Source organism: Eubalaena glacialis, chromosome 15 (genome assembly GCF_028564815.1).
Source record: "Eubalaena glacialis isolate mEubGla1 chromosome 15, mEubGla1.1.hap2.+ XY, whole genome shotgun sequence".
Classification (NCBI taxonomy): domain Eukaryota; kingdom Metazoa; phylum Chordata; class Mammalia; order Artiodactyla; family Balaenidae; genus Eubalaena; species Eubalaena glacialis.
This window is the reverse complement of record NC_083730.1, coordinates 3,938,910-3,962,708: the sequence shown is the minus strand read 5'-3', so window position 1 is coordinate 3,962,708 and position 23,799 is coordinate 3,938,910. Positions and strand designations below refer to the sequence as shown.

Genomic DNA, 23,799 nt, shown 5'->3' with positions numbered 1-23,799 from the left:
CCGGATGTGGCGCAGGGACGGGATACTCTGAAACAGACACAGAGGACACGCATGTGTGTGGCCCACCAAGGCCGGGGTCTGTTCCGGTCTGCCCCACTTGGGAAGTTCGATTGAAAGAGGGAAATATTCTGCATAAGAATGATCGGCACAGAGAAATGACTGACGTGATCACATGCCGGTGATGGGCACCAATCGTGGAAAGGAAACATCCTCCTACAGCCTTCACACCACAGACCGCGGCCCCAGAAGCGCCTTCCCTGCCGCATCCGTCCTGCGTCTTCCGCATCTCCCTCCCAGCCTCCTTCCCAGGAATCCGAGCCCGCGATGCCACTCTCTCCCCAGCTCCGATCAAAACAGCTCCGATCAAAGCCGCAGCCCCAGTCACAAACTCAAGAGTCTTTTGACAGCAGCAATTAAGCAACTTAATTAATGAGTGAATAAAAATGATAATATTTACTGAATGGAGCATCCTGTTTTGCTTTTTTATTCAAACTCTGCACCTGAAGAATGCCACCCAGGAAGTTCCCGGCACCCCTGTTGCTGTGGAGGCTTAGAGCTCTGTCTCCCTCTGTCTCTGTCTGTCTGTCTGTCTCTCTGTCTCTCCCTCTCTCTCCCTCTTCTCTCTCTGCTCCTCTCTCTCTATCTCCTGCCTCCTTTTGTTTGAGCCCCATCCACACCCCAAGGGAACAGACCCAGTGGAAGATGATCATTCAAGGCTGATCCCTTTCCTGTTTCCTGTTTCCAAGGGGAGTAAACGCCTATCTCGGTCAGAGTCTCTATTCACCCTTAAAAAACCTCATTCAAACACGAAGGACAATTTCATGATACTTTTCTGAGGCTGAACTTTACATCAAAGTGGTGATTAATTACTGATAAGGGTGTAATAAAACACTAAAGCATTTTGTAATTAACCGGCTTAGGAATGACATCCTCCATCCCTCCATGAGTGACACGCTCACAAGCGCTCGCGCGCGCACAGACACACACACTCACAGAGAACTTTTTGAAAAATTCTTTATTTCGCTATTAATCTCAGCAGTGCCGTCAATGCATTACGTTCTTTAAAAGCCACATATATTTTCCTCAATGAAATATATAATCCATCTCGAGTGTAAGAAAAGCCCCATACATAATTATTTCATCGTGACAGACAGTGAGTTTTTTAGCTATTATTTTTGACGGTGCTGTCATGGATGCCAGGTGTATACAGCGGTGGGAACCAGCCAGCACTGGGAAACCCACCTGGAGAGCAGGTTCCTTTCTTCTCTCAGAAAAGGTTCCCCGAGTTTGACAGGTCCACCATTCTGGTTAAGCTTAATTAGTCAAGAGAGAAAAATGACTGACTTCAGAGTGTTAGGTTTGGGGCTCCCCCTCTTCTTCCCCTTTCCACTCAAAATGTGACATTCTTTGGAGAAGACGCAGCTCCAGTGGGATGTGTGTTTCGCGTTTTTAGACCCTCTCCCCAATTCCCCCGTGGGACACGCTTCTCCTGAGACCCGTCTTGTGTCTCCCTGGCCGCTTAGAATGTTCCAGCTTGCCCGTGGAGCCTCTACATGAGCAGAACTGATGTGTTGGCTCCGAGAGAAAAACAGATTTATTTCAGGATGAAACTGGCTAAAACGGCAGCCACCAGGATTTGAGTTGGCTGGAAGAGGACGCCATCCCAGTAGTGGGGTCACACGGCCCCCATTTCTCTGTCTCTCTGTGTCCACGCTGTTGCCAGCGCCCTTCCACACCAACGCTGGCCGTGGCCATGGAACTTGTCCTGGCCGATGGGACAGAGTCCACACAAGCTGAGCTGAGAAACGTGCTATTTTTGTGTGTTTCCACTTTCTTTCTTGGACACTTGCTCCTCTCATGAGGACACCGGCTTGTTGGAGGGTGTGGGACGTACAAAGGGGCTAAGCTGCCCCAGCCAAGGCCACGCCCACCGGCCAGTCCCCAGCGAGCCATCCGCTGGTGGCAGGTGAGTGAGTCCAGCCAGGGTCAACAAAATGGCACGGCTGAGTCATAAACTTGTGACAAATGATAGGTTAGAATTTAAACATGAAGCCTCTGAGTTTTGGGGTGGCTTCTGATGCCCTAGTGGCTTGCTGGTACCCAGGGCTCTTCAACACAAAGGTTTACACCTCCCATCAGACGGTAGCCACTGCTAGGGTTCTCTCTCTCTCCCTGTGGCCCAGCAGATGGTTGGCACCTACTCACCAGCAGGTGTTGGCTGTGTGAAGGACAATTATGGAAATTGCAGGATGGGGAGGTGAGGGGCCAGGCTCGCAGGGAGGGGTGAAGAGGGGCAGAGAGGGGCAGACTCTCCCTGGAGACCACTGCAGAGGTTTCTCTGTGGCTATAAAGTGTAGTCACTGTTCAACTAACCAAACCTCCTGCATCTGTTTCTATTCAACTAGTTAAACTTGACAAGAAGACAGGATGAGTCCCGGTGGGAAATCCGTCGTGGTGAGCACTGAAGAGAGCAGGGCGCCAGGCGAGACCTGGCGGGTGAAAGGCCGCTGGTCTCTCTGCAGAGTCTATGGGGGGCAAAAGACTGGAGGGGGCAGAGGGCTGTTTAGGGTCTGGTTCCCGCCCGCCCCCAACCCCAGGGAGACGGACCAGCATCGTGGCTACGAGCTTCGGTTTAAAATCAAACCCACCTTAATTCACATCCTGCCTTTGTCAGCTCAGTGGCTCTCCGAGCTCTGCCCCCTTAGCTGGCAGAGGGTCCCTGTAAGGATTAAATTGGGGAACAGTGTGGCTGATCACACACCACCCCCCGGCACAGCAAGGATTCCATGGACAGCAGCCAGTACCATTTTTGTTATTGATGTTGTGCCTGCGTCCAGAGAAACTCCTGAGTTCTGGGGTGGGTTAGGGGTCCCAGCCAGGAAAGAAAGATGCATCTCAGGGGCACTTTAGTGCTTACAGAAGAGCTTGAAAAGGGACGATTTGAATTGTTGAGAGATCACTGCAGGGTCAAGTCCCCCGTGGGTTTCCTTGCTGCCGTTACCTGGGCTGTCACCACTGAATCAGGCAATCCTAATAGAAATGCCCTCAGCGCCTTCAGTTAGTGAGTTTATAAATCACGAGATTTTAAAAGGAAAAAGTGACAAGAAACAAGCAGAGTGGGTGCTGACCATTCTGGAAGGGCAGCCTGGGGTATCGATAGAGCCCTGACAATAGAGTTCCTGGGCCTTGGAGTCCCGGCCGGCTGCCACTGGATACTGTCCTCGGACGAAACACCCAGCTTCTGTGACATCACAGTCTCTCACCTGAAACTGGGCATAATTACAGCCGCTTCTCTCTCCGTCTCTCTCTGGAGTAAGGTGAGTAGCACATATGGCGCTGCTCATAAAGATGGTTTGAAATCTGTTCGATGCTGAGCAAATGTGTGGAGCCAATAATAATAAGGCTTTAGCGACTCCCACTTGCTGAGTGTTTGCTACCTGCCGGTCACTGTCTCTCCACGGTGTGTCATCTCCTCCCTCGGTCTTCACAACAATCTTGTACAACGTGTTCACTTATTATCCCAATGTTGCAGTGACTTTTAATGTCGTGATGTTATCCATCATGTGTTGCATTCCATGCCACTGTGTTTGGCTGTCCACGCCCCCAAACACTGGGTCATAAGGACGTTAACCCTGTGACTTGGGCTCTCTCAACAGCTTGGGCTGCTATGTGTCGTGTCTGGGATCAGCTCGGGGCGATGCGCCTTTGCCGAGATTGAAGGGTGCCCAATGGCTGCAAAACTGGTGATGGGATGGCCGGGCATGACCCCCACCCACCCAAAGAAAAGCGCGCTGGCGTAATGAAATCCTGATAGACGGTTCCCTCCTGCAGATGGAACACATGTTACGAGAAGGGGCAAATCCACACCAGTCACTTGGATTTGGCGAGGTCGTAGGCAGACGTCCAGAACTTTCCACCAGTGCAGGGGCTGGACCTCCTTGTCTCTGTGTAGAGTTAGCCTTGCTGGGCTCGTGCAGACAGGACTCAAGACGATTTCCTTCTCTGAATGTCCCTTTGATTGCTCTTTGTCATTGTTGCCACCTCAACTGTCACTTGAGCTGAACATCAACAAGAGGAGAACTGCGTGATCCACGCCACATTCTTTTCCCCTGCTATGATTACACGCAGGTCAGGATTTCCCCCTCTTGTTTCCCTGATACTATAAACCTCTTTTTCGGTCCATCCTAAGTAGGACAGCTGGACCTCTGACACTGTTTCAGTTGTGGGACACACTGCTTGTACACCCTGGGCAGTACCGATTCTGTCACTGCTGGCAGCCCCATGTCCCAGGTCCAGACCCGTCCAGACAAGCTTGGATCTCCTCCATGACACCCCTGTCCTGACGTAGACACTGAGACACATGCACACGTGCCGCCCCAGGTGCTCAGCGGCAGGCTTCGAGAGGTCCCAGGCTGAGCCCCTGCTTGGCACCTTCACCTAGTCTGTGCTTCAAGTTACACAGGAAATGGGAGAATTCAATACAGTTCTCGACTCCCAGCCACCTGCTAGCTAATGAGTGACATCATTTAACACTGTTTTGAAAAGAGAGATTTAAAGTTGTTTTGAAAACTGAAGGAAAAATACAAATGTTTGAGTGTTAAACATTTTGCCCAAATACTAAAATGTTAATGTCTTTTTATTATGACAGTTCTACAGGAACCGAGCTTCAGAATGCCTAGGGTTGTCAATGAAAATCTGAGCACTGAGTCTGGTAAACATTATGGCAGTAGAGACGCAGCTGAAAAATCAAATTTAAAGAAAAGAAATGAGAGGTGTTCGAGTTTCTTCAGATTTCCCCAAATTCACTCAATATTTCACTTTCTTTTTTAGTCTTTTAACTAAAATTTTTTAAAAGGCCTCAAATTCTCTCCATATCCTATAATTATTATTTATTGTTTTCTCTGATTATAAAATATATGCTTTCAGGAGGAAATTTGGAAAATATAGAGTTGTGAAGAGTAAAAGAAAAATCACCCCAAATACCAGAACTTAGGAACAATTGTATACATATCCATATTATTTTGAAGTATACATATTATACTCCAAATGCTTAAAAACAAAATTTGGACAACACTTTAAACAGAAAGTTGTATTCTGATTTTGTCTCTTAATATTATAGTTTTCAAATAGGGGTTTTATTACTTTTATTTTTCTTTATTACACAAGCTTATAGATTCTTTATAAGAAAACCAAAAATACAGAAAATAAAGATAAGGAAATAAAAATCAGTAAAACTTCCTTCACTTAGAAATGACTACTGTTATCTACTCAGTTTTTTTGTTTCTATTTTTATACACTTTGAATAAAAATAGTATTAGATATGCTGTGTAAGTATATGTATATAAATATCATTATATATTTATATAAATTATATATATCTTATACAAGATTATTTAGCTTATATATTATAATTATATATAAATATATATTTATGTAAGTTTATGTGATTATATATAATGCATATAAATATATACACATATACACTATATACATAGTTTACATAATGATTTACTTTTACAATAAATAGTATTATATAACTATAGTGAATAATATTCCATGTGATCATTTTTATTAGCTGCATGGTGCTCTACTGTTAAGTAACCTAACAAATGATCTATTATCAGACAGTTAGATTGTCATTAGTCTTCTATGATTTTTAATGAAGCTACAAACATAACTTGTGGCTAAATATTCATGGAGACCCCCTAATAATTCATTTCTGAAATAATACATAGAAGTAGAATTTTAGGATCAAAGAATGAAAACATGATTTTGTTACGTTCAGCTGATATTCCGTTATATGGCTCTACCATAATTTACTTAATCATTTTCCCATCTTTTGACATTTCATACATGGCAATGAACATCCTTGAAAGTATTGTACTGATTATAGGTTGTTAGGATAGCTTTCTTGAAGAGGATATAGGGTCAAAGGACATGAAGTAATTAAAGGTTAAAATGGAAATTGCCAGATTGCTTATCTCTAGAATCGGGGTCTGAAGAAATAGAAATACACTATTTTGGTATTTTTCCTTTTTTTCTGTCTTAGTGAGACATACTAGCTACCAAAGTAACCTAATACTAATCCTAATAATTGTATGGGATGTAATGAATGGTTTGGAAAGTACATGATAAAACAGTGTGTGTGTGCGCTGGTGATATAAAGTCTTGCGAGAAGGGAGAAGAGAAATAAACATGGGAGTACAATGGAAGAGGGTGAGGTGATAAAAGTAGCATTGCTCACAGACACTCCAGTTGGTTGTAATGGGGATCGACCTGTATTTGGACTGCAGACCACTGGGATTAGCATCTTTAGATGACACTCCCTGGGAACCACACACAAACTGACTTGAGCAATTTCACGTGAAAATTTGGGTGCAAAAGAAGCAGAAGCAAAATGAAAGTTTCTGTCTTGGCACAGAGTATCTGAACTGTTAGTAACAGAGCTTAGGAACCTTGTTTACTTCCGGAATTTAGATCATCCACTTACATAGCTTACTTGGATTGAGAGTGTGAACAGTCAAAGGAATGATCTAGAGATTCTGCGTGATAGTCAAGTTATCAGTAGTAAAAGTTTAGAATTTTAATGAAAGAAAAGGTCCCACAAGAGGTAACAGGCTAATGAAAACCAAACTGATAATCTCGTAATGCAGAATTCTCTTCTTCTCGCCCCAGATGTAGCTTCCTCAACACCGGTCAGCCAATTGCAGGAACAATGCACGTGGCAGGTGCTGTTCTAGGATGTGGGCTAGATTTTGGAAATACTGAGAATCGAAGGCGAGGTGCTTGCCCTCATGCTCACGGTTCAGTAGGCAGATGGACGTGTACACTGATGATTGCGTTACCATATAGCAGGTGTAGCGGAGGCTATACACAGGCTTTTAGTTCCTTTTTTTATGCCATTCCCTCACAGTAACTTTGACACCTGGAAAAATCTTATGCAAGGGCAAACAATACAGCTCGTTGAAGGCATTTGGAATTTCCCAAGGTTCCTTCTGTGGGCTGTCTCTGAGGAGACATTACAGCCCTGCATCCCCAGCAAGGACCTATACCATGGCTTTCAGAAGAAAGTGCTTAGGGAAAATGAGAGAACTCAGGAGCTTGGCATAGACTTTCAGACTCTGCAAAGGAAAGGACAGACACTGTCCTTGCCTCTCTCTACGACGTGGGTTGGGTGGGGCTGGCGGTCATGGTACAAGACAAAGGAACTCCGTCCTTCGCCCAGGTGGCCTCACCATGGCAGAAACGTCACATCCTGCCCTTGTCATCACACCTCACTGTCCACAATTACTCATCATCTCTACACAGACAGCCCTGGAGGAGATCATCAATTGCCATTGCAATTCAGCAGATACACTTCATAAATTTTAATTACATTCCCACTGAAAATGAATGGTCAGAAAATATAAAACATCTGCCATCCAGATCATTTACATTTTTCATACAATAAATCATCAACAACATCCAAAACCATGGCTTAAATCATGGGAGCATGTTAGGTCATGAAGAAGGAACGCCATCCATCGTGAAATAACTGTTTGGATCCCAGCCCTTCTTCAGGGTGTGGGAAGCAGGGCAAAAAGACTGGGGGGCACCCAACAACTTATAGATGTGGTGGAGAGCATTTTGGTCTAGTCCTCTTAACTGTGAGTTCCCAGGTCTTATCTAGAACCTGCTAATTGATCTCTTTACTATATTGTGTCCATAGTTAAACAGGAGCTTGTTTAAGTAAAAGAATATTTGGCCAATTATGACTAGGAAAACCAGGCATTTATCACTCAAGTGGCTTGTTTATTTACCCTGCAGGTAGTATAAAGAGGCAGCTTCATTTTCAAAAATCAATTTTTATTAACATTATATTCATAAAACTCCCATTTGCCTCTAAGCATTTTCCATGTCATAAAGCATAAGGTGGGAGCATTCCATAGAGATGGGCCTCCTTGGCAAAGCTTGGCAGGTATGGGCCCTACTGCTAAGGAGAAATAGTGACTCAGCTAAGGTGTCCTGAATTACGCAGGCCACAGCCAGAAAACAACCTGTAATGGACCCCCAGGAAGCAGATGAAATGTCCTAAGGGAAGGTCTATACAGCTGCCTGATATGTTACCAAACCCTTTTTTTTTTTTCAATTCATTTGTGAGTTTTTCTTTCTCTGTCTCTTTTCCAAACATTTGCACCTCTATAGAATGAGAACAGCGGTTGGGAGCAATCCCACTTCTTTCAGTAGAGAAGGCTCTTTTCCTGGATTTGGCGGAACTGCTCCCTGATATGCAACATCAGTGAGATTGTGTCCGATAAAGAAAATGCCCATCGAGCAAGGGGATCAAAGGTTGATTCAGAGGTGGGTGTGGTGGGAAGCCACTGGTTCTGTGATTCCTGTCATTAAATACAACAGGAAAAACGAATGACTGTTACCCTTTTAAAAGTCAGAGAGACATTGGAGTATTAATTCGAGGTCTTTATGGTTCATGACACTGGGGCCCACAGAGGTCAAATGACCCACTCAGTCACCAGTTCTCCATCTTCACAAGCTGGGTCTCCTGAGAGCTGGTTGAGCACTTATCTGCTCATATTCTCCTTCTGGGTTTATCGAGCATGGCTGTAGACTCTTCTGACCCAAATGTGTGCCTTTAAGACAAAGTATTCACTTGTGTGGTACAGAGTTGAACTGGGAAATATAAAAAGGGTGGTGTAAGATATGGTCCACCTCTCAATAAGACAAGCCCCAAACCCGAGTGTCTGTGGAACAGTATATGAGCGTGTGATGGGAAGAGTGAAATGGAAAGTGTGATAAGATTGGTAGGTGTTATTTTGAGTTTCGAGGCCCTGGGCTCCTTCTCTCCCTGCCTAAGGTGCCCATTTGACCTTGATTCAACACGAGGATGCCACAAGCATCCTTCACTGTCTCTTTGACCACTTTGGACCACACATTCCTAAATTTAACAGACAATTCTCTTCCTGTCTCCCCAAATTCTGACTCTGTTTCCAGATTCTGGTTGGTGTTTCTTCCTCTCTAGGGCATGTCTCCTTTGACATGGTCTCAGGACACCCCACAGGTGTATGGGCCTTGCTCAGGCTCTGACAAGGTGTACCTGGGACCCACTTATAAACATACTGGACCCAGCCCCTTCCCACAGGGTGTACTTGGAACTCAGAGCTGATTTGGACATGATCTTTTACAAGTTGCTTTTGTATCTCCCCCTAAAGGGAACTGAGATGCCTAGTAATTTCAAACAATACAAATGACTTAATATACCTGTAAACTTGATAAAATCATTAGAAGACATCGTTCAAAGTTAATGGACATTAAAAAAAATCTCTAGTAGAGGTCATTGTTTTCATAAGCATTTTTCAAAAATAAAATCTTAAAGTTTACTGAACAATTTTTGTTTTCTCTATTCTATTTTGAGTGAGGCTGTTCTGGCGGACTAACATCCTCTTTACAGATTCAATTGGTTATGGTTCTCCAGTGTTTCTTGGCTCTAATTATAGTAGAATGTGCCTGCGAGGTGTCCAACAGCTGCCACGTCCTTGTGAAAGGTAGCTGCTTTTGAAAGTTAGTCTGGGGCTAGATCTCCTCAGCAAATGTGAACTAGAAGTTGCCATATTTGTCTAGATAATTAAGAATGCGATGTGGTAAAAGTGGGTCTGAATTTCAGATGGGCACTTTCTTTCCTGCTTGGATGTAATTGAAAAAAATGCAATTGATTTGGCATTAGCATATTTCCACCTCCCAGAAAAAAAAATGTTTTTCATTGTAACCATATCTGACAGGTCTAGAATTCTCTAGAAGACTGAGGGTCCTATTTGCCTAACAGGGAAATATTCAACACACCTGTAGAATTTAATATTGAAGGTGGATAATATTGTTCTTCCCATTGAGTTTGGTAGATGTTTCTGACAGTGTGGGATTATGAACCTTTATTTTTCTCATAATTTTCTAAAATCATAAGAAAAGAAAAAACTAAAGAGATTTTTTTGGATAAATATTTCTGTATTTTTCATCTTATCCCAAAGCATCATTTTTGGGAAATTCTGAAGAAAATTTATTTAACTTTAATAGGTACAAAAGACTAAACTGTTAAAACTCTCTAAGCAAATTAGATATATTTTGGCTAAATGAAAAACATTAATATTTCGACTTTTCCTGGTCTCGACTTTAATGAAAAAAGGTCTTCTGAGAAATTTGAAGGAAAATATAATAAAGAAGATGAATGACAGGTGCACAGCGGGACTGGTCCAGCCATGGGGACTAGTGACCCTTCTTTTCCTCTCCCGTGGACCATAAACACAGAGCATCCAGTTGGATAGGTAGTTCTGAGATTGTTGCTTTGTTTATAGTTTGTAAAAACAAACAAAGCCACCAAAACACATTCACTCATGAGCACTCAGCCAGTGCTACATCCACCTTCACATCAAAAAAGAATGTTCCCAAAGTGCCTCTGAGAAACTCTTCTGTAGTGAGAGTGGTCTGGGAGCCCTGTCGCCCTATAAGTAAGCTCATCTGAGGACCGAGAGCTGGATCAAAAAAGAGTAAGACAAACATTTAGGTGGTTATTTTAACACATTTTAAAAACCCATTATGCGATTAATTGTTGACAAATGCCCATAGTAAAATGGAAAAAGAAGAAAAATGAATGAATCAGGTGAGATTTACTTATATTTTAATATTAGTAATAATTTGCATTATGTTTGATGAATAAAATTATTAATACAGATGCTCCTAATTCCATAGCCCACCGAGCCTTCGTAAAGGACACGTAAGAACAACAGGGGCCCCATAGGTTCGTGGAGTACTCCCTGTGTCAGGCTCAGCTATGCTAACGCTTAAATGTTGTTACATTTAACCTCCTCTGAAGCTTGACTTGACTATCAGATCAGGAAACAATTGTCAAAGGCTTAAAGAACCTATGAATGGGGTCATCCGGGCACATCACTCTTCTGTTTACAACCTATGATGGAGTTCTAATGCCTTCAAGTAAAATATAACTATGTGAACATGTTATAAGCAACTTATACCTATGATGATGTCCGCTTCCATGTGTCCATGATAATGAAAAATCAAGCCTACTCATTTGTCTTCCTACCATGTACCTCTGTGTTTATTACTTCCTAAATTCCTTGATGATTACTTTCTTTAAAACTATGAAACTGATCAAATTGGTGACCAGCTGTGTTATCCTTCGGTTAGCCTACTTTATCATGATGATAAAGATTTGGTCTGATTTTGCAAATACCCACGCTGCCACAAACCGAGCCACTGATGTTTTGATTCAATGACTCAGCTTCTTTCACTTTAAGAATCTTGCTCAGTCACTGTCCTAAAATTATCTTCCAACCAGTGAGAGTCAGCCAGCTTTGTAACACAGTCTTACAGATCCAGTTCAACTTTTATTGGTCATAATTTGTTTCTCTGAATTTATATGGCTTTCAAACCTTCAAAGTTAGTGACGCTTTCAGCCAGGAGACATCTGTTTACAGAGCAGAGTGGGTGGTTTTGGAAGCCTTGCCATGTTAGAACACCAGGCCGGGGAGACACGTGCAAATGTTCACTGAATCCGCATTTCCTACTGGGAATGCAGTTCTTAAGACTTTGAGCCCTTTGCCAATAGGAAAAATTAACACCCCTTAACATTGAACCTGCCCCAGTACTGTGATCTCTGTCCTGATGGCTTCCAATTATTGTCAGTTTATTTTTTCCTGACGTCATGAGCTATGTGCTTCTGACACATTCCTGCCTTGGCCAGAAAATACACTGCCCTTTCTGGTTGTTGCTTTAAACCATAATGAAGACAATAGTCGTGTATTCACACTCAACCATGGTGTGGTGAGCTGAATTCATCCTCTGAGCCCAACTATGTGGGGAAAAATGTTTCTCATGTTCAGGAAACAAGTTTTGTGTGTCCCCTTGGTCTCATCTCTAAATGCCCTTGAACATACTTGTTTGGACAAATAAGTCAGAAATAGACATCTTCCCTCTCCCTACCTCTGCCCCTACTTTGTCCACCTTCATGGTGCTTCCAAATATAGATTACACAAGCAAATGTCACAAACCCAAAAAACCAAAGACAGAAAAAAAAAAAAAACAGAAAACAAACCACTGCTACCCACAAAAATTAATTTTGTTTTCCATGAATGATTCCTTTAGAATTGATTAATTTTATATTCTCCAACAAATCTGTGAAGGTAATACACAAATATACAAACACACTGATATTCCTGAGTTTGAGGAAATATCATAGCTAGCTAAAGTACTGATTTAAAACTCTAAAGTAATCCTGGTACCCCAAGCTGAAGGATACCTCAGTCAATGATTTGCTATATCTCTTAAAATTTTGACAGGATGTGTGCATGAGTACATGATGTTTGTATTTGGAGCACTTCTCACTTACCTTTTCTCCCTCTTGGTCCCCCGGAATCACGAGTACAGAAAAGTAGCTGGCTGTGTGCATCCACGGTTCATCTTGTTTGGAGGACATACTCGCTAAAGCAAGATGAGCCAGTGTTGGTCAACCTCAGCATCTTTTGGGTCTGATGAAACAGGCTAATCATGGATCCACAGAGAAAATGTTAATTTTGACTGGGAGCCCTGCCATTCTGTGACTTTATTAGAAATAAAGAGACGTACGGTTAGCCTGAGGATGTCTCTTTTCTTTAAGAAAACAAAAATGCCATTGATAGGACGTCTCTAAAAGGCTACTTCTTATTCACTTCATGTTCTTCCAATGTTCCTACACTACTCCATGTCAGGGGGAAGGAATTGGGATATGTTACTACAGGGTCATGGGTAGGGATGATACAGGATTTTAGAACATCTTTCACACTGTATTTATTACCAGTTATGTAAACCACTGATACTACAGAAGTCAAGCATTGATGCAAAAGATTGTTCCTAGATTCCTGCTGCCCCTACCTGCAAAGGTGCCCCTGCCTGTCTTCCCTGGATCAGGGAATCCTGTCTTCTCTAGCTGCCCCCTCCTCTACTATTTTTATTCTCCTTCAAGCTTATCAAAAGCATTTCTACCAAGATTTTTTCTTCTAATTTTGATTTGATAAAGTCAAATACTTGTTATCATTTTGCTTGCAACATTCTTTTTCTTAGACTCTTTGCCTTTTGTATTCTTGTCATTTTGTTGTCTGGATTGACACTTCTTATACCAGGACCCTGTTCTCATTCTACACTGGACTAGCCCTTTCAGGGGTCAAGGCTCAGTCAAACACAGCTATCTCAGATAGTCGGGGCTCATTACAAGGACTCAGAGGGATAGAGTGACTGCATAATATATTGTCCAAATCAGAGCTCTTTGAGAATGAAGAAAGGCACTTTTAACTACCTGTCATGAAGCAGATGTACTGAGACTGTCCTGGCCACACCGACATAGGTCTTTCCTCTTTCCTCCTTCTCCTCTTCAGCCTCTTTTGGTTCCTCCTCCATCTCCTTTCTCCTGCCCTGCTACCTCCTACTCATAGGGGAAGTATATATACCACCTCTCTTTCTTTTGTCTATCTATCAATCTATTTATCAATCAATCTATCTACCTGTCTATCTATCTATCTATCTATCTATCCATCTATCATCTATCTATCTGTCTATCTATCGATCTTATCATCTATCTATCCATCTTCCAAATCACCAGTCAATAAGTTTCTTTACAAATTTTGGGTACCAGACCAATCCAATGTTGGGCTCACTTGCTAAACTTTTAGATAATTTCACAATGGAGAGGAATAGGTTCTAGGTTGTTTAGGCTATGGATTAAACTGTGGAGACAGAAACACAAAATAACGGTGGCCTAAACAACTTAGAGACGTGTTCCTCTTTCCCATAAAGGTCTAAGCTCGTTCTGGTTGGCAAAGGTATAAGGAGGTCAAGCTTCTCCTATCTCACTGCTTCCCTCTCTGGGATGTTGTTCTCTGCACATGGCCCGGGAGTGCAGGGAGAGCAGGGGTCTGAGGGTGTTCTCTTCTCTGATGTGTTCTACTACCATTCACATCCCTTCCGTACAATCACTTCACTTCCATTCATATCCCATTGGCCAGTACATGGCCATCTAGCTTCCACTAGCTGCAAGGAAGTCTGGGGACTGTAGTTTTTCCTCTGCAAAGCCATATGTATAACTAAAAATTGGTCATTCTATTAATAAGAGAGAGCAGGGGCAAACAAGTACTTGGGGTGATCCACGGTTTCTGCCACACTTAGCAATATGACGCTGGAGGATTTATGCACATTGAAACATAAAATTCTTGCCGCTGTTGTCTTTTAGTAATGACACTGTGCATTTTGTAGTCTGTAATTTACTGTATCATGATATATGTTATAGCATCTATAAAAGCATTGTTACTTTAACTCAAAAGTTCCAATTAACAATTATGCAAATCTCCATCTAATTGTGAAAGTATTATTTTAGTAGATTACATGAAAAGCTTACCAGATATACCATTCATTTCCTTACCTTTTTATTTAACTTAACTACAGAATCTCAAGTTTTTCAAGTCTAATACTTTTTGAAGCTCTTTTCATTTTGTACATCCTGCATTATAATTTATAGTATAAAGCCACCTTTCTCAAAGTCTACAATTTCCTTAGTCTGAATTTTTCTTCTTTCTAACTTTTCTAAACCTCCCTTCATATCAAGGAGATGACAAAGCTCATTATGACCATTAAGATTCAGATGCAATTAAGTTTTATTCTGCTTTAAGTGATAGGTGCATGATTCCTTCTTGGAATGGGATCATTTTCTACAGGCCCACAACTTGTATACCCTCATTAATTTGCAAGGCTGTTTTAGAAAAAATATGTTCTCGACTCTGAATGAGGCGCCTCTCCAACTTTGACCAAATCATTGCATTAATGTTCTTCAGATTATAACATCCCTTTAAAAAAATCCCTTGCCATTGTCCCCAGAGGAGCCCATAAAAATGCTTGCGTGGTTTGTTTGTGGCCACTTAAGTAATAGGAGAGCTCCCCCTACTGATTGGCATCGGGGAATTAAGGAGGAGGGGCCCATCCCAGGGCCTTGGCTCCAGGTAACTTCGCGAAAGCTCACACGCAGACCAAGAAGAAATGGCTTGTTTGACACTGGCTTTTGAAATACTTAAAAACATCAGCATTTGTCAGGTAGAAAGATTTTCATTTCCAAGTTCCAACAGGTTATTATTATTCCAAGCAATGGAGAGTTAAAAAAGGTTGAACAACTGTAATAATGGTGGTATCTGGATGTGGGGAGTGATTAGGTTTTACTGATTGTTTGTATAAAACTCTCTCACCTGACTTTGTTTTGGATTTGTTTAAGAGATGTGTGCTAATTAGACCATGCAAATCACTTTGTTTTCTGAAAATTAATTAAGCTTTCTGGCCTTCCCACGTTACAGGGGCAGGTCACACGATTCCTCTGGGTTACCTGGGAGGCGAGCCTGTCTCATGCTGAACTGTCAGAAGATTCCATCATGGGAAGAGCGGAGTTTAGTAATGCGGCGTTTGAAAGCTTGTTCAAGTTGTAAAATGTTGGATTCTACTTTTATTAAAATCACTTAAACTTTCAACATTGTGAAAAAGATTTATTTAACATACAACTCACAAGCCCTTTCGAATGCATATTTTAGGGGGAAAAATACCGGAGAGGATGTTTCTAAAACTAAAGTTATTGTCCTGAAGGGAAGAAACAGATGAGTTAACTGTTGAAATCCTATTGTTTCATTAGACTGTCCGTAAAAACATTTAACATTGTATATTTGTAGTGTTATGAGGAAGCTGTATATCCATCTCCTTCAAATATACAGATATAAATACTCTTTATTATTTGGGAATATTGTATAGAATCTACATAAAGCTGTAGAGGCTGCAGAGAAATGTTTTATTGGAAGAACCCCCAAGTAGAGAAACTAAACTCAGCAGCTGGAGAAGCATATTATGCAGTAGGCTTGATAAAAACACCACATCTGTGGGACTGAGGGCCATTTTTTAGACAATCCTGTTTTGTATCTGAATGGGTTTTTTTTAAAACTGCTTCACTGAGATATAATTTACGTACAATAAAATTCTCCCATTTAAAATGTACAGTTCAGTGTGTTTAGCTTATTTACAGGGTTCTGTAGCAATCACCACAACCTAATTTTAAAAAATTAATTAATTAATTAATTTATTTTTGGCTGCGTTGGGTCTTCGTGGCCACGTGCTGGCTTTCTCTAGTTGCGGCGAGCGGGGGCTACTCTTCATTGCAGTGCGCGGACTTCTCATTGCGGTGGCGTCTCTTGTTGCCGAGCAAGGGCTCTAGGCGTGCAGGCTTCAGTAGTTGTGGCTCGTGGGCTCAGTAGTTGTGGCTCACGGGCTCTAGAGCGCAGGCTCAGTAGTTGTGGCACACGGGCGTAGTTGCTCCGTGGCATGTGGGATCTTCCCGGACCAGAGCTCGAACCAGTGTCCCCTGCATTGGCAAGCGGATTCTTAACCACTGAGCCATCAGGGAAGCCCACTACAACCTAATTTTTAGAACATTTTTCATCATCTCCAGAGGAAACCCTGTATCCATTAGGGGTCACTCCCTGTTACCTTCCAATCCCCTCAAACCCTGACCCAGCCCCAGACAGACACTGATCTACTTCTGTCTCTATGGATTTGCCTATTCTGGATATTTCATATAAACGGAGTCATATAATATTTGATCTTTTGTGACTGGCTTCTTTCATAGCATAAAGTTTGAGGTTTATTCTTGTGGTAGTATGTATAGGTACTCCATTCCTTTTTTTTTGTATTGCCATTACATGGGCATACCGCAGTTTGTTTATGCCTTTAACAGTTGATGGACATTTGGGTTGCTTCCATCATTTGGCTAGGATGAATAACAGCTGTTATAAACATTCGTATATGAGTATTTGTATGGACACACATTCTCATTTTACAGGTAGTTACTAGGGTTAGAATTTCTGGGACACATGGTATCTTTATATTTCACATTTTGAGGTACTGCCAAACTGTTTTCCAGTGTGAATATACCATTTTACATTCCCTTCAGCAAAGTGCGTTTCAATTTCTCCACATCCTTGCCAACAATTGTTATTGGCTGTTGTTTTGATTTTAACCATTCTAATGGATGTGTAATGGTCTCTTATTGTGGTTTTGACTTGTGTTTCCCTAATAAGTAATGACAGTGAATATGTTTTTCATGTGCCTTTTCCACCGTTTGTGTATCTTCTTTGGAGAAATGTCTGTTCAAATCCTTTGCTCATTTTATAGTTGGGTTATTATTGTTATTATTATGTTGTAAGGGTTTTTTGTTTGTTTATTTTTGTTTTTGTTTTTTAGTATGGTCTGGATACAATGAAATTGAAAAGAGGAAATCAATAGAGGAAATTTTAATGAAAACCTCAAACCTGGTTTTTTGAAAAGATCAATGAAATTGATAAACCTTTAGCTAGGCTTACTAAGAAAAAAAGAGAGAGGACAAAAATTACTAATAACAGAAATGAAAGAAGATACATCACTTCATATCCCATAGGCATTAGAAAGACAAAGAATACTAAGAACAACTCTAGCTTACAAGTTGATAACCTAGATGAAACGGACCAATTCCTTGAGAGACAAATTCTGCCAAAACTCACAGAAGGAGAAATAGACTATCTGAATAGGCCTATATCTATTAAAGACATTAATTCAATAATTAATAACCTTCCAAAAGAAAAATTGCCAAGCCTAGATGGGTTCACTGGTAATTTCTACCAATTCTCTGCAGTCTCTTTCAGAAGATGCAAGCAGAGGAAATACTTCCTAACTCATTTGATAAGACCAATTGAGGCCAACATTACCCTAATACCAAAACCAGACAAAGACATTACAAGAAAACAACAGACCAGTATCTCTCATGAACATAGATGCAAACACCCCGTAAAAGTTATTAGCAAATTGGATGCAACAATGTATAAAAAGATTTATACACAATGACCAAGTGGGATTATTTTAGGATTTAATTATTCAACATTTAAAAATCAATTAATGTAATCAATCTCATCAATAGGCTAAAGAAGAAAAATTGCATGATCATATCAATAGGTACAGAAAACAATTTGACAAAGTCTAACACTCATTCATGCTACAAAAACTCTGCAAACTAGAAATACAAGGGAACTTCCTTAACTTGGTAAAGAACATCCACAAAAAACTTGCAGCTAACTTCATATTTAATAATTAACTAGAAGCTTTCCTGCTAAGACCAGGGATAAGGCTCAACATTGTACTGGAAGTCCTAGCTAAAGCAATATATATATGTGAGAAATAAAACTATCTTTGTTTATAGATGACATGATCATCTACATAGTAAATTTGAAGGAATCAACAAGAAAACTCCAGGAACTAATAAATGATTATAGCATGGTTGCATAGTACGATGTTAATATACAAAAGTCAGTTGCTTTCCTATTTCCAGCAATGAACAAGTGAAATTTGAAATTTAAAACACAATGTCATTTACATTAGCAACCCCCAAAATGATATTTAGGTGCAAATCTAATCCAATATGTACAAGATCTACATGAGGAAAACTACAAAACTCTGGTGAAAAAAGTAAAAGAGAACAAAATAAATGGAGAAATAGTCTATGTTCATGGATAGGAAAATTCAATATTGTCAAGTTGTCAGTTCTTCCCAAATTGATCTATAGATTCAATGCCATCACAATCAAAATCCCAGCAAGTTATTTTGTGGATATTGACAAACTGATTCTAAAGTTTGTATGGAGAGGCAAAAGACACAGAATAACCAACTCAGTATTGAAGGAGAAGAACAAAGCTGTAAGACCGATGCTACCTGACTTTAATATTTACGACAAAGCTACAGTAATCAAGACAGTGTGGTACTGGTGAAAGAATAGACAATAGATCAATGGAATAGAATAGCGAGCCCAGAAATATACCCACATAAATATAGTCAACTGATATTTGACAAAGCAACAAAGATAACACAATGAATACAGGATAGTTGTTTCAACACATGGTGCTAGAACAATTGGATATCAACATGCAAAACAATAAATCTAGACCCAGACCTTGCATCCTTCAGAAAAATTAACTCAAAATTGATCATAGACTTAAATGTACAATGAAAAGCTATCAAACTCCTAAAAGATAACACAGGAGAAAACCTAGATGAGCTTGGGTGTGGTAATGATTTTTTAGATACAGTACCAAAGGCATAATCTGTGAAAGAAAGAATTGATAAACTGGGGTTCACTGAAATTAAAAACTTGGAGAAAAAGTTTGTAAATGATAATCTAAGTTACTGTTATTCAAAATATACCAAGAACTCTTAAAACTCTACAATATGAAGATGAACACCTCAATTAAAAATGGGCAAAAGATCTAAACCGTCACCTCACCAAAGATATACAGATGGCCAACAAGCATATGAAAAGATGTTCTACATCATATGTCATTAGGGAATTGCAAATTAAAACAACAATAAGATGCCACTACACATCTCCTAAAATGGCCAAAATCCAAGATACTAACACCACCAAATACTGGGAAGGCTGTAGACACCTGGAACTCTCATTCCTTGCTGGAAAGAATACAGAATGTTACAGCCACCTTATAACACAGTTCAGCAGTTTCTTACAAAACTAAACATACTCTTGCCATACGACCCAGCAATCATGCTCGTTGGTGTTTACTTAAAGGAGTTGAAAACTTATGCCCACACAAAAACCTTCACAGAGATATTTATAGCAGTTTCATTCCTAATTGCCAAAACTTGGAAGCAACTAAGATGTCCTTCAGTAGGTGAATGAATAAATATACTGTGGTCCATCCAGACAATGGAATATTATGCAACATTAAAAAGAAATGAGCTAGGAAGCCATGAAAAGACATGGAGGAACCTTAAATACATAGTACGAAGATGAAAAGATCCAACGTGAAGAGGCTACATATTATATAATTTCAATACACGACATTCTGGAAAAGACAAAACTACAGAGAAAGTAAAAAGATCAGTGGTGCCAGGGGTCAGCAGGCAGTGAGAGGTGAATGGATGGAGCCCAGAGGATTTTCAGGGCAGTGAAGCTTCCTGTATGATGCTGCAATGATGGATACGTGCCATTTTACCTTTGTCCAAACCCATAGAAGGTACAACACCAATAGTGAATCCCAACGTGAACCATGAACTTTGGGCGATTTTGATGGGTCAGTGTAGGTTCATTGATGGTAATGAGTGTTCCACTGTGGTGGGCGGTGTTGATAATGGGGGCAGGCTGTGCATGTGTGGGGATGGGGGGTTCTATAGACATCTCTGTTCCTTCCTATCAATTCTGTTGTGAACCTAAAACTGCTCTAAAAAAAACTCTATTAAAAGGAATTAAAGCCAATATATGATAGTTGAAAAAATGTGATTTTGTATGTAAAGTACTTAGAATAGTGATAAGCACCCAGTAAATGCTAGCTATTATTATTACATCAGTCTCCCCTCAGAGTTCTAACGAAACTGGAAGTTGAGTCCATTTTCTCCCCAACCCTGGGCAGAGAGAATTTGAACAAAGAATTAAGACGAAAACTCAGATTTTGTAACCATAAACCTATTCTTTCTTCCTACATCTCCCCTCCACATCCTTTTCCACAATACATCAACTTAGACATATTGTTTCTTCTGTTATCTCTCCTACTTAATCAACCATTTCCCTGGATTCAGCCCACTGGAAATCATTCCCATCAAAATTAATGACAATATGTTTTAGCCATTTGAATGAACTCACATTTTCGTGAGTTATTTTCTTTTTGTCTGAGGACGTTAAAACCTTATTAGCTATTTAACAGTGGACTAAATTATCATAAGTGAATCTGCATTTGTAAGGGCCCAGTGACAGAGTTTAAGTAAGGGTTGTTGACATTCACAAAACCCGCACTGACTTCTGTTCCTGTCGTTACGAACAGCAGTAGTACAGACATCTTGGTGAACATTCCCAGGATTCAGCTTCTACAACCGATAATAACCTCTAAGTAGTTAATAAGACTATCTAAAGGAGCCACTGGCATTGATAGTTCTAGCCTTGGGATTCCAAACTCGTCCTGTCCTGAGACGGGATAGGTACAGAATAGGCAAAGAGGCCGAATTTTATCATTTATAAGGAATATTTGGTTTACATGTAGTTGAAATGTAGAATCTGGTTAAAATGACAATACACAACAGCTAGAACAATAGTGAATATTAACTTTAAAAAGGGTACCATACCAGCCAGATGTTCCTTTTTGTGCTGCATGTTATGTAATTCTAACAACCTTTTAAAAAGAAACATCCTGACCCTCATTTTACTGATAAATAAACGGAAGCAAAAGAAGTGACAGCTTGACCAGATCCCGCTGCTCTTTAAGTGGGTTGGGTCCAGATGCCAACCCAGGACTTCTTGAGTCCAGAGCATCATGGCATGGCTGTGCTGCAGAAGGACAGACGTTCAGGGACTGTGGTCCTGGGGATGCCAAAATTTCCTTGGATGGAGATCTGGAGGAATGTGGGATCCTAGCCCTTAACTGAGAGTGAGGTAGGGGAGAGCCCATTGCAAGGGCAGAGAGCTGAGAGGTGCTGGCTGCACACAGGGAGGACCCAGGGCTGCCAGCCCCTGCTCTTCCAAGGTTAGGATGCTGACCTGCACATCCCACTCTCCAAGGTCCACATCCAGGCAGGAACAAACATGGCAGGTCTCCCTTCATGCCCAGGGACCAGGAACCCCTGCCGGCAGCAGCATCTTGCACAGCGATAGACCTGTGGGGGAGGCTGACTGATCCATCATTTTGATATAGTCTAAATTATCGATCCTCCTCGATTTTTATTTCAGCTTTTATTTTATGTCACTATTGGTTTCCATCACTACCCTGTTGATGGTTTCACACTTGGAGTCTTCATGGAGTTTACACTCTTGTGGGGCAAGAAAGACAAATATGTGAACAAATCCACGAGATGCTTTCAGTTAATGACAAGAATGACATTTCAGCCCTATGTACGTCCACACCACCTGTTCTGTGTTCTCACTTCTACTTCTGTGTTGGAGTTAGCTGGGCAAAAGAGGGTCCCCCTTTTCGGAAGATTTTCCTTCAGTGTTATATGGGCTGTAACTTCCTTTGCTCCCCCAGCCTTTCTGTTGCTGTCGTTGTTGTTGGTTTTGTGACAAATTATTTTTGCATAAGAGTTTGACGAGTCTCCAGGAAATGTGTCACAATTCCTAGTTTGCTATTCCTAGTAATATGCTCTTTCTGAAATCCCAACCTGGGCTATAGGTAAGGAGGTTTTAATTGCTGGTTACTTCATTATTGTCATAATGACCCAGAAGATAGTCTCAATAAACATAAGAATTTAGTGATGTCACCTTTTGCATGTGGTACCTTGCTTTCTTGGCCAGGTAAAAATGTATTTGAAATGGTTTTGTATAAACCATTGGCTAAAATAAAACACTTTAATAATTTGTTAAGATAAATTCACCATTATATTTCTTAAATTTTCTAAGGAAGTTTTTTTTGAATCAACATCAAGTTCAACGTACCTGAAACCAAATGGATCCCTTTCTATAATGTATAGATAGGCTATAAATTCTTTGAGGACAAGGATCACATCTGAATCATGTCTTTGTCCCTAATATTTAGCATAATGCTAAATGTTTAATAGCATTTGCTTAGTAATTTCTGAGTGACTGAATTATTTTAGCTGTAAAAATGCTGGTATGAATTGTATAATGCTGGTGTATGCATTATTTTCCCTATTAATCAATGTAGTAAGGATATAAACTGGTTTTAAAAAAGTCAATTTGGCATTTAATCATTAAAAAATACATATTTATCTAAAATTAAATTGACAAATTCTTTAACAAAATGGTCCTTAGATCTCTTTAGAATAAATGGTCTTTATCTTGACATTGAGTGGATCTCACTGTCGTCTAGCATATCAAATTTACTTTCCCGACTTTAAATGACTCATTGTCTACCATGTTGCTTGTCATTCTCTCTCTCTCTCTCTCTCTTGTCTATATCTATCATTTATCTCTCTATCTATCTATCTATCATCTATCTAATCAAACTATGACTTCAATATTATTTTGGTAGAGAAATCTTCCAGAATACTATCTTGGAAAATTTTAGAATCATGAAATTTTGAAATGAGCATTCTGTAATCTCATTTTAAACAAAGACAATATGATGAATCATATATTCCAAATAAAAACAGACTGGAATTTCCAAACCAGATATTAAAATATTTATTAACATGCACTCTGTGTCTGCCTACATGTCAAAATGAATTATGTTTTCATTAGACACTGCTCTTAGTTCTTGCTCAATTCTTTTTGACTTGGGTCCAAAGGGGTTCATACAGTTATCACTGGGAAAAATGGACCAAGAGAGAGGAAGAAGTTTTCATTATTTGGAGATTTTGTGTATCTAAATAGTGAGGGATAGTTCTAGTGGGGAGAGAAGCAGTAAATGTAGTGAAATTTACAATGGCTTAAGTTTTTTACTCCCTTATTTATTTATGCCAAATAAATAATTATTTATGTGGAAAAATTGGGACAGGGTCAAGACTATGTTCTATTAGTTCCTTTTTTAATTATTATTTTAAGCACAAGGGTCATTATAGAGACTAGCATTTACCAGAGTATTGTTTTGGAACATTACTCCTGCAAATAAATTTGATGGTTTAAAATGCACATTAATAATAAACTTGTCTAAGTTTGTTCAAGTCAGCACTTCTCAAACCTGTTTGACCAGAGACCACATTTTTTTCACCACACCCCTGACATCCTACAGATCTAGTGTTCCAGGAACACACATTGTGGAA

The 23,799-nt window shown here is 40.3% G+C and overlaps 1 pseudogene; it reads left to right on the top strand.

The window, feature by feature from the left end:
- Positions 1-2,427: 2,427 nt before the first annotated feature.
- The window catches only part of LOC133075889 (frataxin, mitochondrial-like), a 45,988-nt pseudogene continuing 24,616 nt past the window's right edge, over positions 2,428-23,799 (top strand).